This window comes from Ambystoma mexicanum, chromosome 3q (genome assembly GCF_040938575.1).
Source record: "Ambystoma mexicanum isolate Mex_15411 chromosome 3q, UKY_AmexF1_1, whole genome shotgun sequence".
Taxonomy (NCBI): domain Eukaryota; kingdom Metazoa; phylum Chordata; class Amphibia; order Caudata; family Ambystomatidae; genus Ambystoma; species Ambystoma mexicanum.
This window is the reverse complement of record NC_090926.1, coordinates 973251690-973277496: the sequence shown is the minus strand read 5'-3', so window position 1 is coordinate 973277496 and position 25807 is coordinate 973251690.

Below are 25807 nucleotides of genomic sequence, written 5' to 3'. Positions count from 1 at the left end.
TAAAGTTACAGACAGGAAATGTTGTAAGGCAATAATCAGTTCATAATTTGGAGATGTAGATCCAGAGTAGAGTTAGTCATACTTATTGAATAGCCAATTTACAAAAGTCTCTTGAATGCTGTGTAAGAGGGTTTGTATCTTAAGTGCAAAGGAAGTGAGTTCCAGAGAGATGGGGGAGTGTTGTTGAAGCTCACCCCTCCCTCTCTGGCTACTTTAAAGTGTCGGGCAGCTAGGGTAGGGTGGTCAGAAGGGCAATGTTTCCTTGTGATGCAGCTTTTCAGGTATTGTGGGGCTTCATTACAAATGCAGTGGTGCGCAATGGACAATGTTTTGAAGTCAATCTGTGCTTTTATTGGTAGACAATGGACCTCACGACGAGTTGCAGCTATGTGGGGGGCAAGTTGGAGGCAGATGTACCCTCGAACAAAACAGTACAATAGTCAAGTTGGCTCAGGATGAGGGCTCGTGATACAGTGAGACATTTGTTGGGACTCAGGAACTGTCTACTTAGAGAGATGAGTTTAGCAGTGTGGGCTGTTGAAGAGGCAAGGGCATTGATATGCCTGGTCATAGATAGATCTGCATCAAGGTAAACCCCTAGGACTTTGGCGTGTTTAAAGACAGGGATAGCCGTGCCATTAATAAGGAAGGAAGAGTCACAGGATTGAAGGTGAGAGCAGGAGCCCACAAAGAGTATCTCAGTCTACTCCTTGTTACGGTAAAGGTGATGGGTAGCTATCCAATTATTGATAGTGCAGAAAATGTTGTTGATGATGTCAGAGTCATTAGTGTGGTTGCCAGAAATAGGGATGTGAATTTGGGTGTTGTCTGCAAAGTTGGTATGGGTGATACTGCTGCAGTTTATTACGCGGTCACACTCAACTCAAGTAGTTCCTTTCCCACCAATTAATGTGGCACGTAATAAATCACTATGATTTTTATTTGGTTCAGTTTGGTAAGGCCTCAAACCCATCTCGCACCAAACCCCAACAAATACCTGGTGCCACAATGGACTAGGAACCAGGCCGGTGTTTATTAAGAATGTGGATGTAATAATGTATTTAATCCAAATTTGACAAACAGGCTAACATCAGCCACAAATGCGGTGGCAACACAAGAACAAAAATGAATTCCGTAATGGCACCAACACAGAGATAACGCTGAGATATGCAGTCACCATTATTTATTTTTAAATCACCCACGAATACAGAAAATAACAATTCAAGACACACAGTGATTGCAGATTTAGTTGTGATACTTTTCTCCCTGCAACGCCCACCCTCCAAACATGAATTAGACTTCACCCCTCTGAATTGAAGGCCAGTGGCAGAGATTGGGAACACAATGGGAACATCTTTTTGGGATTCTAATAAAATGCACTCTTTGGAAAAAGAGATTCAAAATCATTGTTCTTTTACTTCTCACCTGAGATGCAATATGAAGGACAGAAAAGCAATGTGAATTTCATTTTGCCACACCTAAAATTAACAGGCAGGGCTTTGTGGTTTTGGTCAGAGCACAATGGGGGAAAAAAGGGTGCATTTCATTTTGCAATCTGCACATGCAAAGGCACTATCAGGCTTCACATTTCTGATTTAAAATGAAATGGATCAATGGGAAATATTGTTTTTAACCACACGTGCAAAGGAAATACCAGGCTTCACACTTATAATTTAAAATGAAGGCGATCAATGGGGAATTTTGTTTTGTATTCTTCACACTCATATGGAAACAGGGTTGTGGGATTCATTGTTTTGGCAAATCTGTATGTCTATACCGCCTCAAAACACAATGGGAAGAGCTTGTTGATTTTGAATGCCAACAAGACCAATTCCGTGATTTCTATAGGGGAATTAATTGATTTACTTTAATTAAAGATGCTAAGGATCTACACAAACAACCAGGATATTTTGCTATGGGAAAATAACTAAACCAATGCTTGAAAAATGCAAGGCCTACACAATCTATGGCTTTGGGGATATTTTTACACAGCAGATGCCTTGGAATGGGCATCAAGGAACAGCAGGGCACTGCTGGGACAGCAAGGGTGTCAGTCAAGGATTGTCTCCTCTGAATTCTCCAAGGGGCCCCAGTTAGCTTCTATGTCTCCTGGTTCCTGTCTCTGATGCAAGATTTGAGCCTCTCCACTGGGATGTTTCTCGCAAGATTTCAGCAGCAGGTTACCTCCGGGAATAAGTGGAAAAGCCTAGTTCTAATGCAAACTGGTTTACTTATAGGGAAAATGATATCACAAACTTGTCATGATTCTTGTGAAAGGGAAGGTTTGTTTTCTCTACCCACCTCCCACCTGTGAGTTAATAGGACAAGGAGATCAGGGGTGTGAGTTGGGACAACTGTGGGAGGAGAAAGCTTTGTCATCACCAATTTGACAGGTAGGTTCAGCATGTTCAAATCTCTAAACAATCTATCAACATGGCAAATACCCTAATTGTTCAAATCTTTAAATGTATGAATATATTATTAAGAACTACATTTTAAGGAAAACCAGATGATGCTAATCTGAAGTCAGCACACCTTCCTATGCAGAGATAGGTTTTTTCTTCATTTACTCAGGAGCCGTATCAGTGAAAATATGCCATTTCATAGTTTTCATGTTAATTATTCCTTCACCCTCACACCAACTTTCAAATCTCTCGGAACAAGGGAAGGATCAAATCAAATGTTCATTAATAACTTTAATTATGTTTATCAGACAAAAATTGTTTTAGCATGGTTCAAAGGAGGTGACTGGCACATTTAATAAAAGTCTATAATGACTGTTGTGGCGTTTAGGCTGCCCTTTTTATGCAATAACATGTATTTTCCTATTAATTCAACTGCAGCCTTTTCCTTTGTTCCCCTAAGTTGCATTTAACCTCGGGCACCTGGCCATGGCAATTGTGACCTCAAGGTAACCTCTGGTGAAAAAAACAGGCTACCTTATCTGTATTTACCATGGTTTACATCTAACCAGTGTATTTCTTTCTATATTATTAAGTAATGGCCCTGATTGATGGTTGACAACCAGGACCCTTTCTTCAGGGCAGCAGAGGAAATGTCTTGGAGGTTAGGTTTCATCTTTGGGGAAACAACCGGCTTGTGTACCCTGCAAGCAATAGCCTTTTAAACTCACACACAAAGCATTCATTATACATGACATCTTACTAGGCACCTGGGCCTTGTCCATATGTACTAGGTTTCTTCAATTTCACAGTTTCAAAATACATGAGTATCACTTCTGGATTGTCCATAAGTATAGGACAGTTATATTAGAAAACCATGCTCAACTCTGAAAGTCTAGTGAACACTTTTCTCTGCATACTGTCATTTGGATGAGGAAAAACAACAAGGACATTATTTTATTTTTTGTAAATGCAAGGAACTTAATTTCAATTTTGATGACTGGAGCACAATCTGGTATTACATTGAAGATAATATAAGCACTGATGTCTCTTTATGTACAAGGGAAGCTCCCAATGGATTGAGTAATACAGCATTGTCACATGTCTTTCTTTTCCTTGCTGAAATGCATTGCACATACCTTTGCACTTTCGAAATTCAAACCATTTTTCTTTCCTTGGTGATTTAGGCCTGTTTTTGGTTCAATAGGCCTCAAGTCTGACATCACCATTACTGTGTTGGCCTTATATTTCAATGGGCATTTATACATCACTTAGGGCTCTTTATTTCTGGCATTCAGGGCTATATTTCACCCCACAATAATCAGTGTATCAAGTACATCAAAGAGAGGCTCAGTATAGGTGTTGTAGAATGTGAGGGATATGATATGGCATTTATAATGCACCCATACACAAGTGTTTCAAGGCACGGATAGGCAGGAGTCTTGCAGGACACCAAGGCGGACAGGGATGGGATCTGCTGCATTGTTGTCGATGAAGACTCCGAATGTATGATCGCTAAGCAAAGATTTGATCCAGCAGACTGCCTCGGGGGAGAGGTGTAATAGCGGGGATAGGTTTTGCCAGAGCAGATCATGGTCCACCATGTCAAAAGCAGCAGGCAAGTCCAAGAAGAGGAGGATGGTGAGCTTGCTGGTGTCTCTGATACTGTTAAGTTGCATTTTTAGATCAAAGAGAGCTATTCGGTACTGTGTTTCAGATGTAAACCAGATTGTCTGATGCCAAGGAGCGAGTGCGGTTCATGGAATTGTTGGGATTGGAGGTAGGAAATACAATCTTGAATTTTGAGCAGATAAGGTATTATTGTACTCGGCCTGTAGTTCATACTGCCAGGTCCTGAGAGGGTGCTTTAGCAATGGGGTGACCCAGGCTGCTTCGATACTGATGGGTACTTCACATGATTTAAAGGAGGAGTTGACAACTTATGTGATGACGTGGAACAGAATGTGGGCACAGAGGTATATAATGTGAGCAGGGCAAGTGTCTCACCTACAGTTTGAGGGTTTAAGAGACTGGATGGCGTTCAGGACAGTCACTTGGATGACTAGAGGAAGAAGAAATAGGGGTACAGCTTAGAGGGGTTGTTAGGATAGCTCAGGTCAGGCAGTTCATTGGGATTCTGAAGAGTGGGTTTAGCAGCTATTAAGGCTTTATTGGTCATGATTTAGTTCGATAGAATTTTGATTTTGACAAATAGGCTAGTTTGAATGGTGGTGCACCAAACTTTGTCTGGTTTTACTAGGGTTGTAGGCGAACCCGGGTTTTCTAATTCTCGCAGCATGGTGAATAGTTGGTATTGGAACTTGCATTGGTGATTCTGTTGTCATAAGAAGCAGCTTTGGTAGCAAAAACTGCTGCCTTATAGGCACTGAAGGTGGTGACAAGGAGGGTGGTATTGATAGGGGTGGGTTGTTTTTTATGCATATTCACAATAGCTATTTTCTTTCTGCGGAGCAAAACCACTCATCTGTGAACCAGATGTTGGTGGGTTTCAAGGATTTCAGTGATTTGTTTTTGAGAGGGGCATTCTGATCTAGCGTGTCTAGAAGGCTGAGGTGGTAGTAGTTAGCGAGTACAGAGGGGCTTGTGCAATGGGAATGCAGAGCTTCAAGGAGAGCGAGTAAGGTGGGCTTAAGGAGGTGGTAGTAGTTAGCGAGTACAGAGGGGCTCGTGCAATTGGAATGCAGAGCTTCAAGGAGAGTGAGTAAGGTGGGCTTAAGAGTTTCGTATGAGTGTTTCCTTGTGCTTCTGACAATGATTTGACTTGGTGCTGGGGGAGTGCTAGTAGAGCGTTTGTGTGATGCAGTTTGAATTTAACCATATGGTTATCAGACCAAGGGACTGATGTGTGAGATGTCGATGGTAGAGTTAGTTGTCAATATCCCATCTATAGTGTGCCCTTTGCCATGGGTGGGGGCAGAGACAAGTTGTGTGAAGTTTATCTCATGGAGTGCCGGGACCAGGGAGCTACCATTATGATCCACAGGATTGTTGAACCCTCGGTTGAAGTCACCTGGAATAATGCATTTAATGGCTGGTTTAAGGAACGGTGTGATGAGGAGGTGAATATCAGAATCAGGCATGTTGGAGGCGTTAGGTTGTCAATAGAGAAGGAGAATGGTGAAGGAAGTTTGGGAATTTGTCTCGAGTTTTAGTAGAATTGTTTCATATCCCTCGATAGGAGGCATTGGTATGGTCGGCTCTGTGGATTGAGTAGTTAGGAGGTATGGCCAAGCTGATCATAGGGCTCGAGGCACTATGAAGCCAAGATTCCATCATGGCTAGTAGGCCAATCTGATTGTCAGAACTGAGGTCATGGATCTATGTGGCGTGGGCACCCAGGGATCTAACATTGATGAGGGCAGAGTTGAGTGGCACGTTCAGAGTGGTTGGGATAGCCTATGTAGTCTGGGCTTGGCTACAATAGGGTAGAGGGGCCCATGTATGTTATGGGAGCGCAGGGTTTTCTAGTGCGCAGGTTGTGGAATCTTTGGAGACCCAATAATGGTTAGGAGCATTATGGAGAGGTAGTAACTGCAGATTTGGGCATGCAGGGTGATAGACTATCATGGGTAGAGAGCCAGGCAATGAGAATAGGGCGGTGGAAGGGCCCTTTGAGCGTAGGTAGGATTAGCATAGGTTAAGGGGTCACCCACTGCAGATCGCAGGAAAGGGTAGTAGTCACCATGGGCTGTACAGGGGTGCTACAGCATGCAGCAGTGGACAAGGCTGTCAGGAGACTTGTGGCCTTGTGCGGCAAGGAGCTTGAGCAGGGACACTGTGTGTGCCATTTCTGTGGCAAGCAATCAGCCTTGTGACAGTCAGGGCAGATAGGGGTGATGGGGGAGAATGGAGTTAAGGTAATTGGAGGCAGGAAACTGGAGGGCCAGATATGCGGGATTAAATGGTGGTCGGACACTGGTTTATTGCGCAATATGATAAATGCTAATGGAAGACAATCAATTTCAATTTCTTTATTTGTAAAGCGCGCCTTGCCCTCGGGGATCAAGGCGCATATTTTATGGTTACAGCAGACATATAAATGGCGGCATTGAGTACATCATATAAAGGAAAGTATAGTCTCTCTTTACAATATTTACAGAGGTAAGTATATACATGTTATATGCAGGGTGGCTAAGTTAGCAGTGCAGAGATGGAGCAGGAAACAGTGCTAGTTGTCACGGTTCTGGAGCCACAATTTAGTAATGCGTTTGAAGCCATACTGGGAGGGTTCGGACCTGAGTGTGGGAGGCCATGTGTCCCATAGTTTGGTTGCTAGAACAGGGAAGTTGCAGCTGCCTGCTTTCTGTCGCTTGAATTTGGGGAGGGTCAGACAATTGGCTTGTGCAGATCTCTGCGGTCGAATGGAGGTGCGAGGTGCAAATCGATTAGAGAGATATGTTGGGGCCTGGTTGGAGAGACACTTGCGGATAAGAGTCAGGGTTTTGAGGGAGATTCTTTGGGTTACTGAGAGCCAACCCATGTTGCGTCTGGTAGCTGATATGTGGTTGTTTCTAGGAATGTTGAGAGCTGTGCTGATGGCGTTGTTCTGGATGACCTGGGGCTTATTTAGGTTCCTTTGGCTGGTACCCAGGTAGAGCGCATTGCAGTAGTCGATCTTGGACATGACAAGGGTTCTGGCTAAGATGATGCAGTTAGCTGTGGAGAGAAAGGGGCTACACACAGTGATCAGTTTGCACATGTAGGCAGAGGCAGATGTAACTGAATTGGTTTGTCTGGAGAGGGACCGGGTGGAGTCAAATAGATCTCAAGGGTTTTGGTGTCTTTAGAAACCTTGATGATGTTGCTGTCAATGGTGAAAGACTTGAAAGCAGGATTAATTTTTCTGAGGTGGTAGTGTGAGCCGAGGATGAGGAGCTCACTCTTATCGTCGTTAAGACGTAGCTCATGTTCAGCCTTGTCTGACCAGGTAGACATCATTCAGTGATTTGGTGCCAGCCAAGTAGTCTCCAGGGATAGGGATGAGTATCTGCGTGTCATCGGCATTATTTGCGTAGGTGATGCCCAGATAGTCAAGAATACCAAAGAGAGATTTGGTGAGCATGTTGTATTTTGTAGGGGATACGCAGGAGCCCTGAGGCACGCCGCAGGGGACAGGTGAAGGTTCAGCGGCCGCTGACGTGGAGAAGACTCTCATGGATCTATTGTCAAGGAATTATCTGATCCAAGAGGTGGCAGCATCTGAGAAGTTGGCGGTTGATGAGAGGTGTTGACAAACGATGCGGTGGTTAACAAGATCGAAGGTTGCGGATAGGTCTAATAGTAGCAGCATTGCGAGTTTCCCTTTGTCTTTGAGGTCCTCAATTTGTGTTTTCAGATCAATAAGGACTGTTTCTGTCCGATGCCTGGGTCTGAAACCTGATTGCCTGAGTCCGAGGAGTTTATTGGATTCAATGTATTCCTGGATCTGAAGATAAGCGGCTTGGTCAAGGATTTTAAGCAAGAAGGGGACCATGGTAATGGGCCTGTAATTTGTGGGTGTGCTTAGGTCAAGAGTGGGTTTTTTAAGTAGGGGTATGACCTATGTATCTTTTAGATTGTTGGGGACAGTGCCTTTTTTAAAGGATGTGTTGATAAAGGTGGTGATGAAGGGGGCTAGTTTGTGTGCATCCTTGATAGTTGACGCGGGACATAGGTCACCTTGGTAGTTGGTTGGCTTAAGCTTGTTGATGATGTTCAACTTCAGATGTACTGAGAGCTGTGAGGTTGAAAGGCTTGTGAGTATAGCCAGCTTTTATTCAGTCTTTTTAATTTTTGCAATGCCTTCTTTGAGCAGCCCGTTGAGGTGCTCACACTTTCTATTTGCTTGCGGGTAATAGGCACAGAGAATGTGTGTTCTATTCTCAACAAAGTTTTAATGTGGTGGAATATGTCATTGGCAAAGTGAAAACCATTGTCAGACTGCAGGACCTCACACACGCCCCATTGTGGGAACATTTCTTGAACCAGGAATTTCACCGCTCTAGTGGCATTAGATGGAAACAGGGACCGGCTTCAATCCATCAGGAAAACGGTCACACAACCACTATCATGTTGCGTTAGACGATGGTCATAGTCGACATGCAGGTTCTGGAATTGAACCATTGGTTGAGGTATGGCTCCTCTCACTACCCTTAGTGTATGACCTGCTGTAAAATGTTTACAAACTAGACAATTAGTCATGAATTCTGCCATGTTTTCATTAGGACAGAACCAATCATCTCCAATATGAGCAGCAAGCATCTCCTTCCCTATATTGGTAGGATGGTATATTTTTGTCAGTGCAGTGTGCAATAATGAGAATGGCATTACAACTTTTCCTGTGTTATTTTGCCACATAAGACATCTGTCGAAGACACTGTACATTCCCTCTTCATCCATAACTCCTTTTCTTCCGTGGGTGCAGCACCCTGTCACTCCGTAATCTGTGTCACTGGTAATGTGTTATAGATCATTGTTCACGCATAATTGTGCACTGTGGACGAAGCATCCATTTCTAAAATGTCCATAAAATAGGTGCTGTGATTTGCTTCAGCATCTGCTGCCTCATTGTTCCGAGTAATGGTGTCCTCCTCCTGTGTGCTTGGCACTTTGCCACTGCCATGCTCAGTGGGTACTGCAGTGACCCTATCAATCTGTCCAATAGTGATGTGTGTTGCACCAGTGACAGATCAGCACTTCTGAAGCCCCTCCTCAGCCAACGTGACAGCCAAGAATGCACTGTGAATGTCACGTAGGCTAAATCTTAATACACTTTTACTTTCTTGCATTTGCTGTACTCTAATACCAATATTAAAGCTACTAATTCTGCTGCTTGAGCTGATAAATGTGATGGTAGTTCAATCAAATTAAAACCAACGGATGACATCAGCTACCAATGTTGTGGCAACACAAAAAAGCAATGACTTCTGTAAAGTGACCAGGTTGAGATGGTATACACGCATTTCACCGCGGTATTTTTCGTCGCTTGTTTTTTCATCGCTATTTTTATTTCGAAAAAAACGAATCATTTTTTTTCTTCGGGGGGTTAAAAAATGTAATATATGGTTGTGGGTGTAAGGGAATAACCCCCCCCCCCCCAAAAAAAAGAGATTTAAAAAAAAAAAAAAACGGCGATGAAAAAACCTGCGATGAAAAATACTGCAGCGAAATAACATAGAACCGTTGAGATATACTGTCACACTTACTTCTCCACCGACCCCTAGCCCCCAAACATCAATTGGTCGTGATTCCTTTGAATGGAATGCAGTGGCAGGGAGTAGGAATGCAAAGGGAAAATCAGTTTTGGCGTGGTGCTCAGAGAAACAATATGAAAGACCGAATGGAAAGGGGGACATTTTTTGGCACAGCACAATTGGAAATGGGTTTTTAAATTATTATCACAATTGCTAAGGGAATGAAAAGAAAGGAAGGGAATTAGTTCTGCTTATACATAGAAAGACAACCAGGGCTATAGAGAATACTAGTCAGCACACAAGGGGAAAATCGGATTTTGGAAGACTTGATCAGAACAACATTAAAGAGGAGACAGGGATGCAAGGGGAAAAATGTGTTTTGAATACACCTGACAATAACACACAGGGCTTTAGGCTGATGCTCACAACAGAATGGGAAAACCGATTTTGGGAGATTTAGCACAGTTTTAATAGCGAAAGAAAATGCACATGGGAATTCATGTTTATATTACAATGGGAAAATGGGACCTGGATGTGAAAATGGGAACACATGAAAACAGTGTTTTTTTAAGTTAATTCTTTTGGCAAATCTTTAGGACTATACCGGCTCACAAAACACTGAGAAACTATTGTTGGTTTCAAATTTCAACAATACACATCCCGTGAATTTGGGAGAATCTTCAAAGGTGAAATAACTGTAATACACACGCACATGGGGATTTTGCAATGGGGTTTTATCTAAGCCAATGCTACATCAATACAGGGCCTACAACTCTATTGCATTTGGGGTTTAGTTCTATTGCAGGAGACGTCTGGACTGAACATCAGGGAGTGCCACGGCACTGTTGGGACAGCAATAGGGGGCCAGTTAAGGTATCTGCTGAGTCCTCCGAAGGGTCTCAAGTTAGCTTCTAATCTCCTGGCTCCTCTGCAAGATTTAAGCCTCTCACTGCTGGGAAGTTTCTCCAGATTTTGACAGCAGATCACCTCTTGGGATTAGCGGGAAAGCTCCTTCTCTAAGGCAGGCAGACTTAGTTATAGTGCAAATGACATTACTGACTTGTCATAGTTCCTGCAGAAGAGATTGGTTAATGGTCCAGTACCCCACTCCCTCTTGTGTGCTGATAGGTCCAGAAAATAGAGAAGTGCCTTGGGACACCAGGGGAGGAGAGCACTTCATCGCCCACAGGCTCACTACCTTGTAAATACCCTTAAATTCCATGTTTTGACAAATATGAATGCATTTTTGAAAACCACATTTTGCTGCAAATCAAATGACACTACTCAGGAGTCTGTATGTCATTGCGGTGCAGAGCAACAGTTTTTCTTCATTTACTTCAGACTCATATCACTGGAAAATATGGCCCTTTATGGGCACCATACAGATCATATTTTACATGTTTTATCAATTTTGTGCATCGCTAGTAAACACAGTAAGGCCTTAAACACATTTTCCTGAATAACTTTAGTTGTGTTTACCTCACAAAAATCATTGTGGGATGACCAGAAAGAGTTAACCGTCACCTTTCCAGAAATCTCACAATGAGTATTGTGCTATAAATATTGTCAATTTTACACAACTAAAATATTTCTCCCCTTTTAAACATTGGGTAGCCAAACCACTCCTTGGCTCTGGATCCCACCCTTGTACTCCCAGTTTCAATTTTCCTGTTCATGCCTGTGGCATCAAGTGAGGATTCTGTGGTTAGATTAGCTTAGCCTTTCAAGAGCTGATGAGCACTAATGCACTTTTTATTGTGGCCTGTGTGACTTGCAGGTCGTAACGGCTGGAAACAGACCTGACTTTATCTTGTCCACTCTGTTGATTTGATCTCATAGTATCTTTAAGTTGTATTTTTAAGGGAAAGCATTGAGGTTTGATGTTGAATGCTCAGATCTCCATAGCAACAGGGACCCTGGAATGCAGTTTCACATCTTGAGCAAAGAGAACAAAAAAACAAATGGCAAACAGATTGGGCCTTTCAAACTCAGCCGTACATTGCCTTTTAACTTCACATTTCACTTTAAAATGAACTCTTGGAAGGCACACCATTACATGTATAAGTGTCACTACAAAGTTGTCCCCTGCATACAGTGGTTAAATGAGGGCATCACACACACACTTTTAGTGGCTTTGGCAAACATTTTGTTTTCCAGATTGTCACTTTGGAGGAAACACAAAAGAAAATGTTCTTTAGTTCACACATGAGAGAAACTTCATTTTACTGCAGCTGCTTGAAACATGGCATTTTACATTGAGATACTGTGCACGGTGGTTTCATGGAATATCAGTCCAGCTCTGCATAGATTAGTCAAACTATCCTTGCCATTTGCCTTTAGCTTCCCTTGTGAAAGTCACTATGTAGCCCTCTGTATTGACCCCCCAAGTCGCTGTGATGAGGCTGTAGGCCCCACTGCACCTGTGTGTCGCTGTGATCCCTACTCCCTTTCCCCATGTCGTTATGTATCCTTCTACCCCCCAACCTATCATTGTAAGCCCAACCCTCTTTCTCTTGGTGCCTGTTTGTCGCTGTGTACCTCTGCACTCCTGTTCCCGTAATACTGCTATATATCCCTCTGCATTGTCTGCCCTCTAGTCCCCATGATCCTGCTGTGTGCCCCACTGTGCCCGCTGTCGCTGTATACCCTACCTTCCTGTTCCCCATAATGTCGCCATGTATCCCTCTATTCCGCTGTCGCTGTAAGCCCAACCCTCTGCTACTGTGCGCCCTTTGTGTCACTATGTTCACCTGCCTCCTGCTCTCATGATATCACTACATTACCCTTGCTGTTTGTCCCAACCTCGCCCCCCGCGATGTGTACCTAGCCTCCCAGGTAAGCATGTACCGTCCCTGGCATGTCCCCACTGTCCATACCTCACCACTTGCTTCAAAGCGCTCTATGCTTAGGTGCTTTTTGCATGAACCATCATATTATATCACTAAGCTAAATCTCTACTCTACACCATCACTCAATTAGAGTACAGCAATACAGCAATACACATAGATAAATTTGCATAGCTGCTCACATACGAACACTACCCCATGAACACCTCATCACTCTAATAAAATGCAGCTATATCCCCTAACAAACCGGCCGAGCTGCCAACATAAGCGTCATACAGGCCTAATGCAGCCAGAACCCACCAGACTGCACACATTCAACTGGTTTCCTACCACCACAACTAATGCTAAAATGCAGCCATCATCGGACAATTACACCCGCTGCACAGATAACTGGTGCACCCACACACCCTATGACTCTAAATCTCTCTACTCACTCTGATGACCTGGACTTCGGTCCCCGAGGGCATTCAACCTACCAGCGCTTTGAGGTCCTACCGATAATATATAGAGCGCTATATAAATGCCAAAAAACATAACATAACAAAGGCTGTTGGCATCTTTCCATATTTTGCAATTTAGCATATTTCCCTTCCTTTCGATTTGAATCTACAATGCCTTATGTTACATTCTATTTCCAGGCAGGCCTTTTACTTAGGGGCATGTCCCCCCATGACTCTGGCCTCTTTATAAATGCCATCTGGGGATATTTTATCCCACAAGGCTTGTCTTCTGTGTCAGTACTGCAGTCATAAGCACTCCATTTGAGTGTGAGAATAAGAAGAATTCACTTGGATAGTCTGGGATCCCTAACACTGGAGCTTTGCATATTGCTTCTTTCAGCTCATCAAATGCCTCAGACATTTCTTTTGTCCATTGTAATGCACCCACCTCTCTTTGTACTTCCTTCAGTGAACTTAACAAAGGCTTAGTGTAAGTGGTGTAGTCAAATACCCACAACCTGCAATAATGACATAGTCCTAGAAACTGCTGCATCTGTCTTATGGTTGTGGGCTTTGCTGTCTTGCGTATTGCCTCTGCTCTTTTTGGTGTCACTTTTCACCAGCCTTGTGATATCAGTTGTCCAATGTGTAATACCTCTTTCTGGTAATACTGTAGTGTTGCCTTGTCTACCTTGTACGCTGTTTTCTTCTAGTACAATCTACATGTGCACAGAGTCATCTCTACACTGTGGGCCTCATTCCAAGTTGGCAGGTAAGGGATACCGGGCACTGGTAAGGAGACCGGTGCCAGTAATCCCTTATCACCCTACTATGAGGTCCCTTAGCGGGTCCCTCCTTTAACGCCTGGTCTGACCTGGCATTGTGGACGGGACCCGTTAAGGCACCAAGGCGCAAATAACAGGCTTGACATATGCCAGCCCGTTATTTGCGCCCTCCCTATCCCATTGAGCCCTATGTGGGCTCAAATGGGAATGGGGAAAGGTATTTTCAATAGGGACTTACCGGTCCCGCAAAGGTCGGACTACACCGGTAAGTCCCCTTTGAACTAGACCGGTGCCGGACCCGTTATTGGTGGCAGTCATGGCGCAAATAGTGGCATGACTACCACCAATCTCGGAATGAGGCCCAGTGTTTTTGACTTGCTGCAAATCAATATTTTGTCCACGTACTGTGTAACAATGCTCTCTAATTTTACATTTCCTAAGTCCATTTGAAGAACCCTGTTGAATATGGAAGGTGATTTGCAGTACTGCTGAGGAAGTATAGTATGTGTCCTCTTCTTATTTCTATATAGAAATGAAGTTATGTTCTATGAGACTGGGTGTAGTTGTATAGAGAATAAATCATTCTTCAAATCTATGACTGTGAAGTAGGTTGCTTCCGTGGGAATGCTACACAAAATTGTTGCTGGATTTAGAACTAAAGGAAACTCTACCTCGACAATGTGGTTCAGAGGGTGCAAGTCCTGTATAAAACACCATGACCTCCATGTTGCCTTTTTGACAGGGCACACTACCGTGTTTGCACAGTGATTATAATAGTATTAGGATGCCTTGCTTTGCTAGTGCTGCAATTGTCTCATAAATACCATGGTCTGCCTCCCTCAACAGGGGATAGTGCCTAGCTTGTGGTAAAATTGCTCCTACCTTTGATTTTATTTTCACTGCTCCTATCCCTTTCAGAATCCCAACATCATAGGGACTTGTGGTCCATAAGATTCTGGGGACCTTTGCCAAGTCTTCCTCGAGAAATGTCAGCGGTCCTAACTCTTTTTCCTTGTGCTTTCCTGCATTAAACTGCAGTAATGTACTATTGTGAGTTGTATTTCTGACCACAGTTTTGCCTCCATCCTAACATATGATACAATAATGCCACTGTTTTATTCCATTTCAAGGCACCATAACTCTTGAATAGCCTGAATATATTGGAGGGATTCTTCATCTTCCCCCATTCTGCTCTAATATCTGACGCGTCTGGGTACTGCACCCAAAGAGCTTGCCATATAGCTGCTCAGCAGTTGTCAAATGATGAACCACTGTTTTGTGTGATTGTTCCTGGGTATCCTTCCCTTTTTCCATATATCATAAGTAGCCTCTCTCAGGGTCGCCACTGGTAGACCTTTTATGTCACTCACTGCTAACTTCTGCCCTGCTGTCATCCACTACATTTCATATATCCATTTCCCCGCACCCACGGTCAATGAAGATAGCCTACATCTCAATGTTCCTTGGCCATATGTTTCCATGGTATGTATTGAGGTCGCCCCCTCCCTTTTCCAGTAGAGGGAACTGTTTCAGCCCAACCTCCCCATCCAGTCTCCCGGTGTCTTTGGTGGCAGTGAATGCCCTTGCCACTTCTCTCCTCCTTTGTGCAGGAAGACCTCTAAGACTCTGCACATACAGGGTTATGTCAACTATGCTGTGTGGGGTATCCCTGGACCGTCATGGTCTCTCGTCCTTGTCACCCGGCAATCTGCCTGTATCTCTGTCCGCTCCCCATGTACTCTGATCAGTGTGTTTACCTGTCGATCAATGAACAGGTTGCCCTACTCCCTCATCCTCATTCCCTACCAAGTAATCTTCTTACTCAGTGTCTCCTAAGTCACTGCCGAAATCGTCATGGAAGCTCAGTCTCCTAAGTACCTTTGCACCCTGTGGTTCCCCTTCCAGGTCAATCAAGTTCTCGCAGTCCCCTCTCACGGAGTTCCCAGTGTTGGGTCCATCTGGCAGCATAGCTGCCCTACCACTTTTTCTTCCTGCAGCATTGTCAAAACTTGCTAATCACACTCTCAGCCTTAAGTCCCTGACTGTGCGCGCCTCCTCCTCCTTGGGTTTGCATTCTCTTATGAGCCACTCTATTTCCCACTTCTTCCTTTCCCTCTTTTACAAATCCTGCTTTTCCTTCTTGTCTTCCTCCCTTTTCCTCTCTATCGCCTCAAGCTCTCTCTTTCTCCTCATCTCTCGCTGCTCCCGCTCTTTCTCTTCTGCCTTTTGCTTTCTTTTCTCTTCGCACTCTCTCAAATTCCTCCTTTTCCTCTTTTTCTTGCCTCTCCACCTCTTCAATTATCTCTGCCCTCTCTCGTGCTTCGCTGTTGTCCTTGCATCCAGCTACTTTCTTACTCGCCCCTCCTGTTTCTCCCACTGTCTTTCCATCAAATTGCAGTAGTATTTGTCCTCCTACCCACTCGGTCGATACTATATTCTCCAGTTCCTCCCATGTGCTTGTCTGTGTCTCGCAGTGCACCCCTTTTCCACATCCGGCTGGTGTGACTCATGTCTGCCCCTCCTCCTTGGTGTGTGGTGGAGGTGTGAATGTTGGATTTGTGTACCCCTCTGCTGCTCTCAATTCTCATATAGGGTATAGCCTGTGGGCTCCTGCTGCAGCCTCTTCATTCCCATGTTCAGGAGGAGGTTGGGAAGTGGGGGGCCAAGGGCTTTTCACCTGGGGTCTCCTGTTGGATCAGCATCCATTGACACCTTGCCACATCTCCTACATCATCCTGAAACATTTTCCAGAGCTCAAGTATCACCATACGATTTCTCCACTTATTCCCCTTATAAACCTCATTTATGTGTATGTGTAACGGTTGCTGCACATATTTGAAGAAGCTCCTGCCTTTTGGCCATGGCTTATTCAATTTACCTTCTGTGCTTTTCGTCCATTCTGTGCTTTATCTACAATTCTTGCCTTTATCGCAGAAGGGTCTTGCATGAGTGTTGTAGGGTTATGTCCCCTGCACCATTACCACAATACATTGATTTTTAATACTTACTTGACCGCAAGTCAAGGTTTTCAACAACTCTGCTGTTATTCAGACATAAAAATATATTTTATCTTGTTTTTCATCAACTTTATAGATACTAGTTCTTCTCAAAATATCACAAGCCTCTTTGGCTCCCAATCAACTTTTCAAGCGTGCTCTGCGCACTGCCCTCGTGCAACTCTCTGCCTCCTCAGGCAAACCCACCAATCTTGCACATCCGCCTTCCATGCACTGCCACAGAACAGCTTGCTCCATCAATTTTTGATTGCCAAAACTGCATTCTGAACCTCCTTGTGCTCTCCTAGTCCTATATACAGACTCCACTGGTGACAGGTAACCCTGAAAAACATATTTTGGAGAGACATTGAGCAAATGAATGATGAAAACCAGGTTGTGGGGAGAAATAATCAAGGGAATTCTAAGAATCCAGGTCATGAAGAGACCTGATCAAGCAAATGTTTACACACCAAGGTTATGGGGTGTCCCATATGGTTAAGTGGATAACCCCCACATTGAAGCCATGAATTCAGATGATGAGACAAATGTAAGCTGGAATATAAAGAGGCTTAGGTGAAGTCTACAGGAAAAAAGGAGATCTGGGAGAACCCTAGAAGGAAGGATTGGAAGCAAGACATCCAAATGAGAGTTCAGACTCTGAGTACACCCTGGAATAGCCTTATCAGGAGATATGTCTTTCTTTTTAATTTCTAAAATAAGCCCAGACATTCAAGTACATGTTCTGTAAATTCTTCTGAGGGCAAATCTTGGAACAGGTGCAATTTAGCTTAGGCGCTAGCATAGATTTAGAACATTTCTGATAGCCATATTATTGGACATTGATTTATTGATTAGGGTGACTCTGGAGAAACAGGGACTTGGAAGATTAGCCTAGACCTTTTTTTATTTGATGGAAGAACGCTATTGAAGGCTTTGGCAACAGGAGGAATATCCCACGTTGTTTTGACGCATCCATGTCACTGATGTTATTAGGAACTTCTGTATCCTTTGTAGAGATTGTCCTAGTGCAAATAAATATTTGGTCGAACTGTTCCTTGACTTAAAATGTAATGGAACCACTTATCTGACCTACATTTACTTGTTGTCAATGCTCCCATTCCTACACTTCTTTATTTGAATGGTACTAGCCTTTTTCACACTTTGAAGACATCTTGATTGTAATGAACTGTGTAACAAATACTCCAATTAATAATGACCTAATAGTTCTAATAGTAACTGATCCATGTATACTTATAGAACTACAATTTGGAGAGTGCACAATGTAAGCTGAAATGTTGCCTTGCTCCATTATTGCAACATCAATCATGAGTCATGTTTCTAACCCAGGAACACGTCTTATACAATGCTGTCTAGCAGTGGTTACTGGCACATATATTTTAAATGAATGCACACTTACAAATAGACATGCATCATACTTCTTGTAAATCCCCCAAAAACCTATTGGGGAGGGTCACTCACCCTCGCTTCTCATGGTTGTTTACCATTATTTTTAAAGGGATTTCTAACCTCCTAGTAATAAGTCTAATATTGAACATCAATAACCAATTAGAAGTAATGCAAGGTGCAAGGGAGAAAACAATGATCCTGGCACATGGACCTACAATACATAATGAAACAAAATAAGTTCCCAAAAGTTAGGGAACTCCCGTCCCCTGCACTCTATCACTAGCTTAACAGAAAGCCAAAAAGTTAATTATTCTTTTGCATACATTTGAGAAAACTGGTTTGTGTCCATACACCAGACATAAATCTCACAAATCTCACGAATCAAAAGTTGCAAACCATGTAGAGATTAGTGCGTTTTGGGGTGGTATCAATGATGAGAGTCGTAGATTTAAATGGTTGCTTAGAGATGAAGGACCCTCAGTGACCAGTGTGCCTTCAGTCCCCAAATGCCAAGCAACTCAGTTGATAGATGTTCCAAGAATGATTCCAAAACTCAGAAGAAGTTCTCTTCATGGGCCCTAGAGCCATGCCTCTCTCTCACCTTTAGCACCAGTATTAGGCATGTTTAAGTGCAGGTAGGCGGTATGGCCATCTGTTTTCACTACTCTTAATACTTGTTAGTGTTCTACTGATGTTAGGGAATTCTGCTTCACAGACACATGGTTAGATTCAAGCCCCCTCCCATCATGCTTAATCTTGCCACTCCCTTTCCTGATCTTCACTCTCTCTACCCACTTCCTCTGTCCATCCAATATCTTCCCTCCTTCTATGACTGACCTCCACCTTTTGATATGACTCCCTCATCTGCTACTAACAATCTCTACTCTACAGCACTAGACTTCAATCACACCACTAGTCCCTTCCATCACTCTACTACTCCCTCCTCCACTCCGCTGCTCCCGCCTTTACCACTACTCCCTCCCCCACAGTAGCCATGTGGATGTAATAGTTTTTCCACTGGAGAGTTTGGGAGCCAAATTTGATGGCTGGTTAGAATTAGATTTGTAAAAAAGGGGACATTTTACAACATGTGCACCAGGCCTCAATGCACACACACAGCCCTATTTAGATATCAATGTTGCAGGGGAACTTATTGAATCACAAGAGAAAAACCACAGTTTATATCTGAATGCTGAACATTTCAAATTGATTTGATTTTCTTTCAGGACTTCCATTGTTTTCAGCACATCACACACAACCTGCATGCCCATGTCAAACAATGTCTACAATCAGTTGCCATTATCCCACAATGTCTTGTGTTGTTTGTATTAAAAACTCAGGATATTTGTTTGGGTCCCACATGACTTTGCATTCTGGTATATTTGAAAGTGGCATTTTGTAGAATGGTGACTGGCTATTCAGTTGAAAGTAGACAACAGACTAAAAGCTCTGAAGAGGATGTGCCAGGCATTATCCGCACTCCAGCAACCCCTTCGAAGTGCCAGGAACGTTCATTGCCAAAAAATGTGATGTATGGAGAACAGATAAACAAGCAGTGAGCCACAGTTGTGCTCTGCCCAGTGCCTACCGCAATAACATCACCTATTGAAGTACCGACACCTAAGAAAACCTGGACACTAAGGTACCCATTGAGAAGACTATATCTACAGACAAGGCACAATGACGTTTGTCAGAATGTAATACACGAAGAAGCCAAGAAGATACTAAAGGAAGACGAATGGTGATGTCATGAGAAAATCGTACTGACGTACATTTAGAAAATATAATGACCTAAGAATACTGACAAAGAGACAAAATACCACAGGTAAGTGATATCTCGAGCCTAAGGTGAAACAGTTGATGTCAAGATGAAGAAGCTTATGCCATATGTACAATGAAGTTAGTTTAAACGTGTACAGTGCAAGAAACCACAAGAAGCAAAGAAATTGTGAAGCTTGCTTACACTTAGTAGTAAAATAGATTGCGGAAAGTGCCAACTTTACATATATCTACCTCAAGAACACTTTACAGATGAGTGAAAATCCATTACGCATGTGAGCAGAATTGAACAGAGGTTACTAAAGGTCTCAAGAGGAGAGTGCTGCAGCAAACAAATCAAGAATTAAGACGGAAAGAAACCCAGCTGAAGGCGACCATGCAAGGAGGACAAGATCTTATCAGGCTGAAACAGGCTAGCAATGGATACAATTAGGGAGAAGAAGAACTGAGTATCCTATTCAGAAAAGTCGAGATAAGTCACAGATGATAGACGACTGGCAGAATTAAATCAAATAAACGAAATTGCATGAAGAAGAGGCCGATTTTACAGTGCCTGAATCACTTGACAAGGCAAGCTGGCAGGGATGAGACTTTCACACCTACACATGTAGCCCTGTTGTATCCATACTCCTTAACTTTCTCAGACCAAGAAGCAGACTCAAGGCCAAATTAACAAGCAGTAATTGACACACGATCATTGAGGTGATGTATGATTGTGGCATAATTGGAGGGAAGCTGGGGTGTAGACTTACTCGCTACAGCTGGATGATTATTCTGCATGCTGCTAAGCGTAAGTGGAAAATTATGAATGGCATTGATGCCAACCCAATCATAGTGGACCGTGTAATCTACGATCCTATAGAGAGTAGAGCCAACAGGAAGTTGTAATTTTAGTGACGTTTACAGTGGCCAGTTTGAAGGAAGGGCTTAGTTGCCCCACCTGATGTTGATTATCCAATCCCCTATCCCTGTTACCCTACACAGATATAGTACCTATGTTAAAGTTACCTTCCTATAACCAATAAAGTTGGATGTTAGGTTTTTAAGATTACGCGTCAATGATGATGAGTTTTTGGTATACATATTGTGTTTTTCCTGAAATTAGTTGTAGTTTAAGCGAGAAGGAAGATCGAGTAGTGGTTGATGTTCATTGAACTCCCTGTTTTTTGCATTTGTCATTAAACGGACTCCCTTTGCCAAACTATTGAGTTGTCATTATTATTTGGTGCAAGAGTACAAATCTGCATCCCCATCTATCTCAAGGGTGCTGCTGCTTATCTTAAAGGGCTGTTTGGAGACCCCCAGTCTTATGGGTCTGCTGTGGTCCATCCAGTTCACTTGGTAGCAAAGATTAGATGGTTAAGATTAGATAAGACACCCATTGACCGTCGACATAAGTAACTTCGGGTCCTCGGCAATATCACAAGTCCTTTGTCATCCGGCTGAAAGAACGAGAAGCTCTTCGTAGATAGTGGCTAGTTTAATTAAAAACACAACCGGGTAGATCTGACAGAACCTTTGCTTTTCCCCAAGAAACCCTTTCCACGTCTACGAACAGCAGATCGGACAGACAACACGGAAAGGCAGTAACGAAGGCAGGGATCCCGAGCGTCCTGAGAGGAAAAACATGCGAATGGTGAGTGAAAAAGACTGAATGATTTAGCAAAAAGTGCATGCCTCAAAACAAGTAAAGGAGAGCTAACGAATGGAGGCGGGACCAAAATAAGGTTAAGAGTTAAAGTGTAATGTTTATATAAGGGGAAAATATTGACTCGAGGGTGGCCGAGCAATAGAGAGATACCGGGAGTAACCGAGGTAGAGAGTATATGCCCATTTTCCTAGGTTTTAAAGAGTGCTAGGAAAAAGCCTTCATTTAAGGTCCTGAATGGATAGGATGAAGTAGGAGACCAGAATCGACTAAAGATGATCTGAAAGAAATGGGCTTAAATTCCATATCGGAATACAATTAGGGGCAGAATGCATCTGAGGAGTCTGTCTTGTCCGTCTTATGGTTATGTTTTTTTTCTCTATGACGTCATAAGGTAAAAAACATTTTAAAATAGCATGAAAGTTGCGTGATTGCAATGATATGATGTTGCATGGCATGGATTGATGGTTGTAGTTAACAAAAGTAAATGTGAAATTATTATTGAAAAATGGGAATGGAGCTTGCAATTATTTGTGCTCACTCATATTGTTGATATTGTTTGTGAAACATAAAGCATAATAAAGTGTTATACAAGGATAGGATAAACAGGTAAAGCATGGAAGATATTACCTCATTGGCATACATGTGCAAACAGCTGCCAAACCATGCACCTAAGCTTAAACAGTACAGTACAGAATGGGTTAAAGGGACCGCAGACAAAATGTTTATGCCATGGCCCCAGGGTGGATCACTATCTAAAATGATCCAACAGCACATAACGATATATTTGCACTCCTCATACACGGGCAAAAAGCTAGAAAAATGCTTAGCTAGTTTAGAACTTTGGAATATGTACCAACAAAAAAAGGAGGAGGAGCCACTGTTAGATTGGATACTGAATGTATGCACAGAGGGCGGTAAAGAGCCTTCTGCACCACCCGCCCCGTCTAAAGCGAAAAGCAAAGCTACTAAAGACGAAGGATTATACCCGTTGAGCGAACTTAAAGCAGCCACGGGATATAGCAACCCAGCATATGAGTGACCTACGCAAAGTAGTGACAAAAGCCAAGAAAATGCAGAGACAGAGAGATTACCTCCAAAAGTCCCGAAGGACAAGGAGATGCGCAAAAAGGAAAAAGGAGACCAAACACAAGCAAGTACATCTCTAGATACGGGAAGGGAGGGAAAGAGATGGAAAGGAGATGAGGATAGGACTGATGAGATGGCATTCGCACAGAACAAATGGACGGGAGGTCAGATTCTATTAAAAACTTGATGGTAAAGGCATTGAGTATATGAGACAAAAAGCAGAATGGGACAAATTAGAAAGGAAGGAAAAGGAAAAACGATCAAGAGACAAAGGGGCTAAGAAAAAGGATAGACAGAAACAAGAGCAGTTATATCATGATGAACAGGTCAGAAAACAGGAAAAGGCAGAAGATCAAAGAAAACACGATCATAAGCAGAGAACAGCTGATGATCAAGATAGAATAGAACAAAGGAGAATAGAAGAAGGAGAACAAAATATACAGGAGAAGAGAAGAAAAAGACAAATGGTGCAGGAAATGCGAAGGGCAAATGAACAAAGAGATGCGAGGAGATAAGAAAAAGACAGGACTAGAGAGGAATCGAGGAAGCGTAGAGAGTTTGATGACGACATAGAACGTAAGCGAAGACAGACCATGGGATCTCGAATATCTGCAAAGAGAGGTTAAAAAACCAGATCCAGTAGTAGACTGGGAAGATATAGAAGAATTATTTCCTGAGTACGATCTAGTATGAGGCACCTCTAGGGCAAATATCAAAGATGACTTCAACACCAGAAGCATCGAGGAGACGATCGATAGAATATATGATGAGATGGGGCTAGAACAGGTAGCCCAAGGGAAAGGAAAGGATGAGCGTCTTAAGAGCACTCAGTTGTACGATACTGAGGACGCCTCCCGAAGTAGCAGAAACAGAGAGCTGTCATTAGATAGGTTGACTCTAACCAGAAGAAATAAGGAGGATGAGAAAAGTTGCACAAGTTGGGTGCAGACAATATCGGATGTAGAAAGAGAAGAATATGAAGAAAGAGAAGACGAGTGAAGAAATGAAATATGCTTTTCTAGGGGAAAGGGCATTGGATGGTCAGATTCTAGTGGGCCTGCACCTAAGACATAAGTGTTATCCACACAATCAGATTGTCATGAGGAGCATCATATGGTCAGAGGGGGGTGTCTCCACCACCCTATGTGAGCAGACTAAGGACATTGCCAGGTAGACGGCAATGCAGGTATATTACCGCTGCGATAGACAAAAGAATGATGAGAGAGGAAAAAGAGTATCGTGTGTCACAGTTCCTTTACTAGAAAAAGAAGGAACAAGGCCACAACATATACCATGGCCACACATGGACAGGGTAAACCTGAAAAATAAGCTCCCAATGTTGACATCGGGAGCCAGAAAATGGATACATGAGTAAGAAAAAATGACAGGAGGGAACACATTAGGTAAAGGGGATATTAAGGGTCTTTTAATCACTATACTTGGTGATAGAGCTGACGATGTGTGGACATGGGCAGGTTACCCTGGAGTGACTACAGTTAATACTGAACATGACGGAGCACCATTTAACATTTGCAGAACTGCGCTATGGAAAGTGCTTTGAGTGCTATACCCGGACACTTCTGATATGGGAGCTGTAATGACATGCAAGATGAATGAGTCAGTTGACCCTTTGCTTTACATTCAGAGTTTCCAAGACGCCCGGTTGCTGGAAACTCATGAGTCTTGGGGAAAATCTAAACCCGTGCTTTACCATATATTATGCCAATGGCTGCCAGAACAAGTACAGGGGCAACTCAAGAAATTGGTAGGGATTGAGGCTAAGCCATGGTCTGAAATACAGTTGACCATTGCGCACTATTCCAGGCTACTGAAAGAGAAGAATCACAAAAAGGATGCTGCACGAAAAAGGTAAAGGGGCTAAATTGGTGCAGAAAAACCTATCAAAGTATGCAATTGAGGGGGCAATGATAACTAACATAGACAGATCTAACACACAGCAGATCAATAATCAAAGGCAGTTTGATCAAAGCAATAATGGGCTTTACCAAAGGGAAGAGTCCTTCGAGGAAGAGGATGGCAGAGTAATCAGGGAGGTTTTCAGAACAATCAAGGTGGTTTTCAAAATATGCAAAATGGAAACCAGGGTATGCAAAATGGGCAAATAATCAGACCACTGCCAACACGTTGGACGCATGGATTGACAGTGCAGCTAGCACGCACATGCCGAAGTCAGGGAATGGTGCAAAACGACCAATTCACAAGAGGAGGAGGTGAATCCCTCTGCGTTCTCACAGCAGGGTGGAAATGGAGTTGTCCAGAATCACACGGTGCAGCAGCAAACACCAGGAGTACAGCAAAGTCTGCAACACCAGAATGTGACACATTTTCCACAGGGACAGTCTCAACAGTCATGGGAGAGAGGGATTGATGTTATCTGTATTTCATATACAAGAACAGTAGTTTAGTTGAAAAACACATATAGCAAAGAAAGTTCAGTTCTGTGTGAGTGGCAGACGCGTTTGGAGATGATTTCTCTCTTCTTCATGAGCCTAAGGAGTTTAGAACTGAAAGCAGATAGTTTAGGAGAGAAAAAAAAACTGTATCAAGGCGGTGCAATTGTAGTCAATGTGTAAAAAGACCACACAATTGAATCACATTTGAATAGATTAGTTCTGGTAATTACAAAATGTGTTGTCATATTCAAAGCTACTGATAAACACAGGAATGATTATCTCAATAACGGGCAATATGGATGTCTTATAAAACTGTGCGACTCGTGTATAATGGGGCTTAAATGACTGGAGGGAAGTCAGAAAAGAGGAAAAGAGGAAAAGAAAAATGGTGCTCTCACCATGACTTTATGGTTTCTCAAAGAGTCTATGTTCGTGCAACGAAAATGTAGTGCTTCAGTAAAGCTTACCATGTGATTAATATTTACTTGTGGCGAAGTCGTGATTCATCTGGTACACAGATAGTCACAAAGCCCTGAAAGTATGGGATGGAAAGCTAATCCAAATAATGTCAAAAAGAATTATGAGCTGAAATGGTAAAAATAGAGAGAGGTGATTCACCCATCTAGTGGGGGAAGAGGCACACAGCGTGCAGTTTCGGGAAGTATACAGATGCTTAGGGCAGACTTCAAAGGGTGCAGCCCTGGTCATCGTTAAATGGTGACATCTTCAAACTGTAATGGTAACATTTGGAGAGATTCAGAAGGGGTATGCAAACCGCAGCATGTATATGTGCTGGGAGTTAATGAAT